Source organism: Schistocerca nitens, chromosome 7, assembly GCF_023898315.1.
Source record: "Schistocerca nitens isolate TAMUIC-IGC-003100 chromosome 7, iqSchNite1.1, whole genome shotgun sequence".
Lineage (NCBI taxonomy): Eukaryota > Metazoa > Arthropoda > Insecta > Orthoptera > Acrididae > Schistocerca > Schistocerca nitens.
In genome coordinates, this window is record NC_064620.1 from 562086717 (window position 1) to 562098934 (window position 12218).

Below are 12218 nucleotides of genomic sequence, written 5' to 3' on the forward strand. Positions count from 1 at the left end.
AGCCCTCTGCTAAGTTAAATGGCGACCACCTAGCAAGGCGCCATTTGTATCAGTGCCTGTAGCTTACTAATATTCAAGAGAGATGTATTCCAAGGACTAATTAAAAGTTAAGTAACAAGCATCTACGTACTTTTCTTCTTATTCATTTGTAAGTTCTTATGTTCCAGACTTCACGCCCGTCTGCGTTAACATTGCGTGCTCTATCGGCTACAGCATTGTGTCTAGGCTGTATGGTCTAGACACAACAGAAAGCAAGATTGTATCCCACTCATAATACGAGTAATAACAGTTACAATTACTATCATCACTTGATTCAGTTCTGAGATGTTACTGCAGGAAACACTGAACTAAAGTGAGGCATGAAAACATTTCTGACTTAACTGACATACAAATACCACAGATAAAATTAAATAATATTACAATTACACTGTTTATATTCTCTTTTATGGAAATGCATCAGATTTCTTTAGTAGCGACAATATTCCATTTATCTTTGTAATAGGAGAAGAATTGTCTCAATAGGCAACTCTATGATTATTTCAGAAGCCAAGTTCAATTCAACTAAAACTAATTTTTAGCCCCACCCGGAATAATTTGTTTTCATCCTTTAAAGCAAATTACTCAACACTGAGCTCGATTAACCTCAAAAAATTCATTCATGATAGCAATCAAGGCTAAATTGCGTTTATATAACCTTATGTGCCTTTTTTATCACCTGTGAAGCAAGTATTTTAGACAGTGACATTTACACACCGTGGCACTGAACTCTTGTACATTTAATACACATAAACAAATCACTAGTGAAATCTGGTTTCGCAGTACAGAGCGGATCAGCTTATAGTTGTGGAAAGGGGTCAAAATCAGTTACTGTCAGTTGCACAAAACAACAAACTTTATTTTCCTAAAAACACTTAATCAGACATGCCCTTAAAGAGGATTCAAAACAATATGGCTGAAAGCCCGAACACAAGTTATTACAATTGCTTTAAGGGATACACCCAGCTGAAGGCCTTACTTAAAAAGGAAAATATTACGTAAATACTCGGCTGAAGGCTACACACTGGACACAGAAGAACTGAGGCTTAAGGCCTGGATAACAAGAATTTCCAATAGAGAAGAAAATTAAAAAAGGTTTTAAACAAATGAATTTTCAAGTTTTCATTGAAGACAGCTGAAGGCCTTATTTAAAGTTAAAACAAACTACACTCCTGGAAATTGAAATGAGAACACCGTGAATTCATTGTCCCAGGAAACGGAAACTTTATTGACACATTCCTGGGGTCAGATACATCACATGATCACACTGACAGAACCACAGGCACATAGACACAGGCATCAGAGCATGCACAATGTCGGCACTAGTACAGTGTATATCCACCTTTCGCAGCAATGCAGGCTGCTATTCTCCCATGGAGACGATCGTAGAGATGCTGGATGTAGTCCTGTGGAACGGCTTGCCATGCCATTTCCACCTGGCGCCTCAGTTGGACCAGCGTTCGTGCTGGACGTGCAGACCGCGTGAGACGACGCTTCATCCAGTCCCAAACATGCTCAATGGGGGACAGATCCGGAGATCTTGCTGGCCAGGGTAGTTGACTTACACCTTCTAGAGCACGTTGGGTGGCACGGGATACATGCGGACGTGCATTGTCCTGTTGGAACAGCAAGTTCCCTTGCCGGTCTAGGAATGGTAGAACGATGGGTTCAATGACGGTTTGGATGTACCGTGCACTATTCAGTGTCCCCTCGACGATCACCAGTGGTGTACGGCCAGTGTAGGAGATCGCTCCCCACACCATGATGCCGGGTGTTGGCCCTGTGTGCCTCGGTCGTATGCAGTCCTGATTGTGGCGCTCACCTGCACGGCGCCAAACACGCATACGACCATCATTGGCACCAAGGCAGAAGCGACTCTCATCGCTGAAGACGACACGTCTCCATTCTTCCCTCCATTCACGCCTGTCGCGACACCACTGGAGGCGGGCTGCACGATGTTGGGGCGTGAGCGGAAGACGGCCTAACGGTGTGCGGGACCGTAGCCCAGCTTCATGGAGACGGTTGCGAATGGTCCTCGCCGATACCCCAGGAGCAACAGTGTCCTTAATTTGCTGGGAAGTGGCGGTGCGGTCCCCTACGGCACTGCGTAGGATCCTACGGTCTTGGCGTGCATCCGTGCGTCGCTGCGGTCCGGTCCCAGGTCGACGGGCACGTGCACCTTCCGCCGACCACTGGCGACAACATCGATGTACTGTGGAGACCTCACGCCCCACGTGTTGAGCAATTCGGCGGTACGTCCACCCGGCCTCCCGCATGCCCACTATACGCCCTCGCTCAAAGTCCGTCAACTGCACATACGGTTCACGTCCACGCTGTCGCGGCATGCTACCAGTGTTAAAGACTGCGATGGAGCTCCGTATGCCACGGCAAACTGGCTGACACTGACGGCGGCGGTGCACAAATGCTGCGCAGCTAGCGCCATTCGACGGCCAACACCGCGGTTCCTGGTGTGTCCGCTGTGCCGTGCGTGTGATCATTGCTTGTACAGCCCTCTCGCAGTGTCCGGAGCAAGTATGGTGGGTCTGACACACCGGTGTCAATGTGTTCTTTTTTCCATTTCCAGGAGTGTAAATTAATAGGCGGCTGAAGGCCTCGCACCGTACTTGAGACAAAAATCACAATCTAAAAACAAAAGAACAACGGTGCTGAGGGTCGGCCTCAGGAGGTAACTCTAACGTAGGGTTAGGTGAGATAGACAGCCAAGAATAAGATTAAGTAATCAGATGACAACCCGACCGAGGGACGGCTGAAGGACCGACCAACAACCTAATCAATTCCGCTGCGCCGACCAACGGCACGACAACGGAAAATATCAGTCCAGGACGAAGATAGCAGCAGCACTACGTCTTCAAAATTGGCGTCTAAAAACACCCAAGGCACAATAACCACTCAAAAATATGAACAACACCAAAGGCTGTCAAACTACAGACGGTACGGACAGCATAAACACGGCGAGGGAAAACACACTGCGGAACACTACGCTAATGCCCTAGCCGCGGAGACTTCCTCGCTGCACATCCCAATCGACCGACTGCCTACTCCAGTACGCAGACAGCATTAACCTAACTGCTCAGTCGAAATAACACAAGCTAGACACAGTTCCATGTAAACACTTGCACAAGAACTCGAACAATCGTAAAAGCAATCACTGTGGAACAACCAGGACGAATGACAAGCCGACACACACAGAGAACCCGAAGCGATCGGCGACTAAATACACGTCGTCCGTTGAGACGACCGAGCGAACGACCAACCAACTGTCATTCCCGCCCCAGTCTCCTTCCGTCGGACAGTGCATGTGTGTCGCAAGCGCTCGGCGAGTATTGGCTGTCCGGACCTCACTGGCGCTGCGTCCCGACTGAACCCCCGCCATACGACGGCCCGGAAATACTAGCGGTCGCTCCAGAGATAGTACGACAGTGCACTTATCGATAAGCGCTGCTGCTGCCACTCACGGGCAGGAAGCCAGCAACTTAGTGACGCCAGTAAATCGAATAAGAAACGAGGCGACAGTTCTGTAAAGAGAAGTTGTCAAGCAAGAAACGGAATGAACACGAGCCGCGCACGGCTCAACTAGCTTGATAGAAACAGGATACTCGGTTTTCTGCACACTTAGGATGGGATCCTGCATCGGTTCATGATTAGGATGACGTTAGGGTTCAAAACACGGGTTTATAGCGTTTGAATTATTATTGAAAACACACAAATTTACTGGTCCATGCTATAATACATATCTGTGTGCCTGAAGTTGGTAGAGCAGTGGCGAAGTTTTGGTGGCAAGCTACGTGGCGGCTAACTGTACTCACGGCTCTTGATGTTGAATGTTCTTTACAATTTATTCTTGGCGACGAATTTTTATCGTGTTAAAGCCATTCTGTACTGCCGAGAGTACTATGCAACAGCCAAATCCACATCCGAGGCTGTTTTCCATGCAAAACGGCTTCGAAATGCCTCCCTTGGCACCCTCGATGTTTAGCGTGCAACGGCTAGCCACTGACTGCGTGCCGTTCCCTCCAAGGAGCCGCCCAGATTGACCGCCAAAACCACCTTTTACCTCGCACCAAGCCACTTCCGTTGTGGAGGGGTTTCCCTACAACTTTTATTCTTCATCATGCAATTTCCCTAATCATGAACCAGCTTCCAATATACAAATTTTTCTTTACGAACATACATATTTTATAAAATTTCATTATTTTAAATATCCTCTATCTCTTTTCATACATACATTACAAACCTTAAATTTCTTGATACAAATCAATAACCTTAACTAACAAAGAACAAACACTTCATAATCATAGATAAACATTTACATACTATAAACGGACTTACAATCGACATTGGTGTTACGAGGTATATTTTGAAAAGGCGAGGACACAAAGAGAAGATTCCAAATGGATTACATCATGATTAGACAGATATTCCGAAACCAGATATTGGATTTTTAGATGTACCCAGGAGCAGATATAGACTCAGACCACAATTTAGTACTGATGAAGAGTGGGCTGAAGTTTCAGGAAATGGTGCGCAAGAGTCAACACGATTTTAAATATCCTCTATCTTTTTCCATACATACATTACAAACTTTAAATTTCTTGATACAAATTAATAATCTTAACTAAAAAAAGAAGAAATGCTTCATAATCAAAGATACAAATTTCCACAGTATAAATCTACTTACAATCGACATTGGTGTTACAAGGTACATTTTGAAAAGGCGAGGACACAAAGAGAAGATATCAAATGGGTTACATCGTGATCAGACAGAGATTCCGAAACCAGATGTTGGATTGTAAGATGTACCCAGGAGCAGATACAGACTCAGACTACAACTTGGTACTGATGAAGAGTGGGCTGAAGTTTCAGGAAATGGTGCGCAAGAGTCAACACGGAATGAAACAGAGCATTAAATTCCTGGAAAATGACGAGATGTGTTTGAAAATCTTGTTTCAAGTTCACTAAGGCTATAGATACTCCGAAAATAATTACCACAGTAAGCAGATCAGTTAAAGACAAATGGACACCTCTAAGAAGAAAGACGAATTTAACAGTCTGCCTGTACACTTATCAAGCCATTTACAAAAATGCAGCTGTTAGGGTGAGCCGATTCAAATAGCAGTTAAGGCTAGAATGAAAGATGTAGAACGGATTTATCTTTCTGCAACGTACGGAGGATTCGTCTGCAAAAATTCAGGGTGGAGCAAGTAAAACGGGCCTGGGAAATATTTATAATAGGACTGACACAGGACTGACCCTTGTTAAAGAATACCAGAGAAGGTGCTGGAAATGACGGGAGTTGTCGTCGAGACAGTGCTGTGCTCGATTACTCAAAGTGCGAGACACGCACGGTAGCTCTGCCTGAGGGACACAAGCAATAGCGTTTCCAGTGTTCTCCTGTAGCTCTTCGAGTGTTCGAGGACTGTCTGAGTACATCTTGAAACGTCTCAACAGAGCCGTTCCATAAGAACTTTCCACTAACTACAGCAAGTATGAATTATGTGGGCCTCCGTATAACTGTGGCTGAGCGTATGAACCGCCCTAGGAGGCTTGAGTAGGTGGCCGGACAGCAGAAAAATGTTTTTCTTGCAAGAGAACCAAGTATTTTGCAAAAGGTCATCATTGTTTGATTTTATCATGTCTTCATTATGTTCCACATTTCCTCATATATACCTATTCCTGTCCCTGAACCGTCTTGTGTGTGTGAATGTGAACAAATGAGCGTTTGAATGTCTTTTCTATCTATTTGTGGTGGAAGCTGAGTTGGTCGTCGTCTGCTAGAGCGAGGGTTGGGTGCTCGCTGCTTGGAGGGGAGAACAGGATGACCAACTCGAGATCCTTGTACCTGAGCAGAGAGGTCTATTCTTTCTGTAGGTGGTATTGTTGGTTTGTCAGGTTGGTGACGGAAGCTCTCTCTGGTTTCCGTTTCCACGTGGTAGTCTGTGGAACCTTTGTGGAGAAGGCATTCTGCTGCTGGTTACTGGTGAGTGCAGACGTAGTCCTATGTTGCTCTGCCAGGAACTTCCGAAGTTTGCGTTTTGTCCGTTCTAAATAGCCTGAAATATTTAAGTTCGCTACATCTGAAACGCTATGGGTATTCCAGTGCCGTATGAGGTAGCAGGAACCAGAAAGAGATTTTCACTCTGCAGTGGAGTGTGGGCTGATATGAATCTTCCTGGCAGATTAAAACTGTGTGCCCGACCGAGACTCGAACTCGGGACCATTGCCTTTCGCGGGCAAGTGCTCTACCATCTGAGCTACCTAAGCACGACTCACGCCCCCTCTTCACAGCTTTACTTCTGCCAGTACCTCGTCTCCTACCTTCCAAACTTTACAGAAGCTCTCCTGTGAACCTCGCAGAACTAGCACTCCTGAAAGAAAGGATATTGCGGGGACGTGGCTTAGCCACAGCGTGGGGGATGTTTCCAGAATGAGATTTTCACTCTGCAGCGGACCGTGCGCTGATATGAAACTTCCTGGAAGATTAAAATTGTGTGCCGGACCGAGACTCGAACTCGGGGCCATTTCCTTTCGCGGGCAAGTGCTCTACCAATTGAGCTACCCAAGCACGACTCAAGCCCCGTCTTCACAGCAAGTTGCAGGTAGCAGTAATAGCTGACAATTATGCGCAATTTTTGCACTGATCGGACTTCGCTTTGTTCCAGTAGAACAACGTGGTGCAATTCTCGCCCTTCAGTAACTTTCGAGCATGTTTAAGTTAGAATATCTTGCCATACTTCGTGTTAAAAGTAAGGGTGACTATTTCTTCACGTGTGTGCGTTTTCTTCAGTTTCTTTACGCCTTTGATTCCTAAGCTGATTGTCGTGCCCTTTGTTCGCATTGTAACGGTTGTCGTTATTTGAAGAGCCTCCTGCTCAACCTTTCATATATAATAAGTTTGTTTCGGTGCGACTTTAAGTAATTCCGTTTATGATACTATTTGTGAATTCTCGAAGTTTGCATGCAAGCGGGGAAACATGGCGGAACAAATCTATTGCGTGAGAACCACGTGGATGAGGAACAAGCGGAGGCCTTCAGCCGGATCAGATTATTCCCCATCGATTTGATTTATACGGCTGCTATTCTGTGATGGAAATGCACTCTCTCTGCCCATTTTTCCTCCTTTGCATGCGAGTGCGGGTGGTGGTTTCTTGCTTGAGTCCAACTTCTGAGTCTGAACTGAGTAATTGGGTGTATGGCAGTTTCCTTATTACTACATGTCTTTTCCCTTCCGTTCAAAAATGTTACGATCTTCTCATTAAAGAGAAGCAGGTTATTTTGTTCCAGGACCAGGAAACCGTTTTTGTCTTAGAAAGTAATTGATTCCCTCCATTACTGAGCACTGTTAATGGAATAAACCAGTGATAAGTTGTACACCATGAGTCCCGCATATTATTTCACGATCGTTAGGTTAATACCCGGTTTCAATTGTAAAATCAATATTAATGGTCTGTTCATTTTATATCTTTCCTAGAACTTAGAACTGCTTAAACCTAACTAACCTAAGGACATCACACACATCCATGCCCGAGGCAGGATTCGAACCCGCGACCGTAGCGGTCACGCGGCTCCAGACTGTAGCGCCTAGAACCGCACGGCCCCTGCCACATCCGCTTTATAAAAAATTATATATACAAAGTCTACTAACTGCTTTATTAGTAGTGTTGCTTCTCATAGTTCCCTGAGCCTAAGTCCTAATATACACTCCTGGAAATTGAAATAAGAACACCGTGAATTCATTGTCCCAGGAAGGGGAAACTTTATTGACACATTCCTGGGGTCAGATACATCACATGATCACACTGACAGAACCACAGACACATAGACACAGGCAACAGAGCATGCACAATGTCGGCACTAGTACAGTGTATATCCACCTTTCGCAGCAATGCAGGCTGCTATTCTCCCATGGAGACGATCGTAGAGATGCTGGATGTAGTCCTGTGGAACGGCTTGCCATGCCATTTCCACCTGGCGCCTCAGTTGGACCAGCGTTCGTGCTGGACGTGCAGACCGCGTGAGACGACGCTTCATCCAGTCCCAAACATGCTCAATGGGGGACAGATCCGGAGATCTTGCTGGCCAGGGTAGTTGACTTACACCTTCTAGAGCACGTTGGGTGGCACGGGATACATGCGGACGTGCATTGTCCTGTTGGAACAGCAAGTTCCCTTGCCGGTCTAGGAATGGTAGAACGATGGGTTCGATGACGGTTTGGATGTACCGTGCACTATTCAGTGTCCCCTCGACGATCACCAGTGGTGTACGGCCAGTGTAGGAGATCGCTCCCCACACCATGATGCCGGGTGTTGGCCCTGTGTGCCTCGGTCGTATGCAGTCCTGATTGTGGCGCTCACCTGCACGGCGCCAAACACGCATACGACCATCATTGGCACCAAGGCAGAAGCGACTCTCATCGCTGAAGACGACACGTCTCCATTCGTCCCTCCATTCACGCCTGTCGCGACACCACTGGAGGCGGGTTGCACGATGTTGGGGCGTGAGCGGAAGACGGCCTAACGGTGTGCGGGACCGTAGCCCAGCTTCATGGAGACGGTTGCGAATGGTCCTCGCCGATACCCCAGGAGCAACAGTGTCCCTAATTTGCTGGGAAGTGGCGGTGCGGTCCCCTACGGCACTGCGTAGGATCCTACGGTCTTGGCGTGCATCCGTGCGTCGCTGCGGTCCGGTCCCAGGTCGACGGGCACGTGCACCTTCCGCCGACCACTGGTGACAACATCGATGTACTGTGGAGACCTCACGCCCCACGTGTTGAGCAATTCGGCGGTACGTCCACCCGGCCTCCCGCATGCCCACTATACGCCGTCGCTCAAAGTCCGTCAACTGCACATACGGTTCACGTCCACGCTGTCGCGGCATGCTACCAGTGTTAAAGACTGCGATGGAGCTCCGTATGCCACGGCAAACTGGCTGACACTGACGGCGGCGGTGCACAAATGCTGCGCAGCTAGCGCCATTCGACGGCCAACACCGCGGTTCCTGGTGTGTCCGCTGTGCCGTGCGTGTGATCATTGCTTGTACAGCCCTCTCGCAGTGTCCGGAGCAAGTATGGTGGGTCTGACACACCGGTGTCAATGTGTTCTTTTTTCCATTTCCAGGAGTGTAGTAGCAGAGGCGAGCGCGACGGACTAAGTGTTGGCTACATGGAAATAAGTCTTAGGTCTCCTCGGAGTTACGCAGCACTGCATTGCGATCTCACAGCATCAGAACACCAGCTAAACCATATCTGACCGACTGACCTGCTGCTCCATCACTGCCATCACTCTCGCTACAATATGGCGGCTAGCCATTTTATAGCGGTAGTGCACCCGGCACCACTTGTTCTAGAAGTTTCCAGTACTCTCGAGCATTGCTTGTGTGTCACGCGGTAGCACGCGAGGCCTACGTGACGAACAGGCTGTCCAAGGGTTGCGTCTTGCGACGGCTCTCGAGCCTCGTGATGCGGCATAGTCCGCTCTTGTTAGCAGAGTCAACATTGCACATAAGCCACGCCCCGTCACGTCCGCCTCGCTGGTAGCAAGAATTTCCAAACCTACATTTTACTTGATTTTTAACTCTATTTTCTATCATTCGCGACATCGGTTCTCTTGTCTTAAGAGTCGGCTCAGGCCGGTGGCGACCCTGAAATTCTGTCTGTATGAATATCAAGAGCTCAGTTGGAAACCCAGTTCTAAGCAAAGAAGGGAAAGCAAAAAGGTGTAAGGAGTATATAGAGGGTCTATACAAGGGCGATGTACTTGAGGACAATATTATGGAAATGGAAGAGGATGTAGATGAAGATGAAATGGGACATATGATACTGCGTGAAGAGTTTGACAGAGCACTGAAAGACCTGAGTTGAAACAAGGCCCCAGGAGTAGACAACATCCATTAGAAATACTGACGGCCTTGGGAGAGCCAGTCCTGACAAAACTCTACCATCTGGTGAGCAAGATGTATGAGACAGGCGAAGTACCCTCAGACTTCAAGAAGAATATAATAATTCCAATCCCAAAGAAAGCAGGTGTTGACAGATGTGAAAATTTCCGAACTATCAGTTTAATAAGGCACGACCGCAAAATACTAATGCGAAATCTTTACAGACAAATGGAAAAACTGGTAGAAGCCGACCTCGGGGAAGGTCAGTTTGGATTCCGTAGAAATATTGGAACACGTGAGGCAATACTGACTCTACGACTTATCTTACAAGCTAGATTAAGGATAGGCAAACCTACGTTTCTAGCATTTGTAGACTTAGAGAAAGCTTTTGACAATGTTGACTGCAATACTCTCTTTCAAATTCTGAAGGTGGTAGGGGTAAAATACAGGGAGCGAAAGACTATTTACAATTTGTACAGATACCAGATGGCAGTTATAAGAGTCGAGGGACATGAAAGGGAAGCAGAGGTTGTGAAGGGAGTTAGACAGGTTTGTAGCCTGTTCCCGATGTTATTCAATGTGTATATTGAGCAAGCAGTAAAGGAAACAAAAGAAAAAGACAGCAAAGGACTTGGAAGAGCAGTTGAACGGAATGGACAGTGTCTTGAATGGAGGATATAAGATGAGCATCAACAAAAGCAAAACGAGGATAATGGAATGTAGTCGAATTATGTCGGGTGATGCTGAGGGAATTAGATTAGGAAATGAGACACTTAAAGTAGTAAAGGAGTTTTGCTGTTTGGGGAGCAAAATAACTGATGATGGTCGAAGTAGAGAGGATATAAAATGTAGACTGGCAATGGCAAGGAAAGCGTTTCTGAAGCAGAGAAATTTGTTATCATCGAGTATAGATGTAAGTGTCAGGAAGTCGTTTCTGAAAGTATTTGTATGGAGTGTAGCCATGTATGGAAGTGAAACATGATCGATGAATAGTTTGGACAAGAAGAGAATAGAAGCTTTCGAAATGTGGTGCTACAGAAGAATGCTGAAGATTACATGGGTAGATCACATAACTAATGAGGAGGTATTGAATAGGATTGGGGAGAAGAGAAGTTTGTGGCACAACGTGACTAGAAGAAGGGATCGGTTGGTAGGACATGTTCTGAGGCATGAAGGGATCACCAATTTAGCCTTGGAGGGCAGCGTGGAGGGTAAAAATCGTAGAGGGAGACCAAGAGATTAATACACTAAGGAGATTCAGAAGGATTTACGTTGCAGTAAGTACTGGGAGATGAAGAAGCTTGCACAGGATTGAGTAGCATGGAGAGCTGCATCAAACCAGTCTCTGGACCGAAGACCACAACAACAACTCGCAGTTGTAAGTCTGAATTCCCCAAAGTACTAAAAGTAGAATACCGATTCATGGGTCCTAGGAAAAGTTGCTAGTTCACGCTCTCTGCAAGACCCAAGCATCCTACTTACAACCTGACGCTTCAGTTTGCCTCAAAGGAAAAAATCAGAGTGAGGTCAGGCGATGTAAGTGGCCTGGAGATTGCACTGCCTCTGCTGAGTATCCTCTCGTCACCGAACACCTCATACACGTGACAAGATTGTCAAGGCCGTGTGTACTACGACTGTTGATAAAATATCGATACTCTCGCCATAACATATAGATATATTTGGGCGACACATTTTTCAACGATATAGCGACAGCGAAATGGCAACATCGAGAGCCGATATTTTTGTTTTATATTATATTTCTTTCGCAATTTCCAGTAAATATTTGAAGTTGTTCTTTTGAAATTGTAGTGGAACACAGTTTTACTTTCACTGTGTGAAGGAGTCTTACTACTTTTCGAGCTCCCATCACGTCCAGTCTTTCTCTCTGATTGTGGGATGCAAGTACAGATGGCACAAAGAAGAAGAACGATTGCGCTGGGGGGGGGGGGGGGGGGGAGGGGGCATGGCGGTGTGAATGACATAACAAGATATCTTATATGAAGAAACAGCAAACGATTTTTAACGCAAATAGTGTGCTGTTTCTTCACATCGGCATTCTTTAAAAACAGGTGCTGAAACTGATACACGAAAATGTAAATGGCAGGACTTGTCTCTGTGGAGGGCGGAGGGGTGTGAGGAGAAATGCAATCGGCTCTCGGTGCTACCAACAGAAACTACAACGTTTAACTTCACTACGCAGTTTTGACACTACTGCTAGGTCGCTGGCGTTGGCAGAAATAAAAAAAAAAAAAAAAAAAAAAAAGGAAGTCGACATGAAATGGTTCAAA